We start from the raw sequence: 1,003 nt of genomic DNA, 5'->3' as shown, positions 1-1,003 counted from the left end.
CTACTACTGCTACTACTACTACTGCTACTACTACTACTGCTACTACCACTACTGCAACAATTACTACTACTTACTTTCTTACTACTACTACTACTACTGTTACCAATACCACTACTACTACCACCACTGCCACCACTACTCCTACTTCTTTTAATATTACTTTCATATAAATTTGGAAGACAATGATTTTTTTTAAATTTTTTTAACAAAACCAAAAGCCAAAAAAGTAAAAACACACAAACACACATTCACACACATACACACACATACATACATACATATATACACACACATACATACAATAAAATTATACAAAATGCTATTTGCACGGTTTTGACGAAACTGTTCGGAATAATAAAAGTTAACAAAATAATAAAAATAATAATAATAAAATTATAATATTTATATTTATATAATATGGGTGTGAGTGTGTGTGTGTGTGTGTGAGGGTGTGTGTGTGTGTGTGTGTGTGGGTTCATTATCAATTATAATGTATGTATAAATAATAATAATAATAATCATTCTCCTCATCTATTATTATTAATATTATCGTTATTATTATTATTATTATTATTATTATTATTATTATTATTATTATTATTATTGTGATTGTTATCATCGTTAAACAATTTGTTGTTTGTTGATGGATGTTGTTGATGTTAATAGTGCTGTTGTTGTTATTGTTGTTGTTGAAGGTGTTGATGCGATAGATGTTGATGTTGTTGTAAGAATTGTTGTTGATGTTGTTGTAAGAATTGTTGTTGATGTTGTTGTTGTACTTGTTGATGTTGTTGTTGTTGCAGCTGTAGATACGATAAATGTTGTTGTTGTTGCTGAAGAATTGTTGTTGATGTTGTTGTGAGAATTGTTGTTGATGTTGTTGTTGTACTTGTTGATGTTGTTGTTGTACTTGTTGATGTTGTTGCTGTTAATAATGTTGTTGTTGTTGCAGCTGTAGATACGATAGATGTTGTTGTTATTTTTCCAGATGATTCAAAATCCA

This window comes from Helobdella robusta (assembly GCF_000326865.2).
Source record: "Helobdella robusta unplaced genomic scaffold HELROscaffold_94, whole genome shotgun sequence".
Taxonomy (NCBI): domain Eukaryota; kingdom Metazoa; phylum Annelida; class Clitellata; order Rhynchobdellida; family Glossiphoniidae; genus Helobdella; species Helobdella robusta.
Note: the sequence above shows the minus strand (reverse complement) of the source record.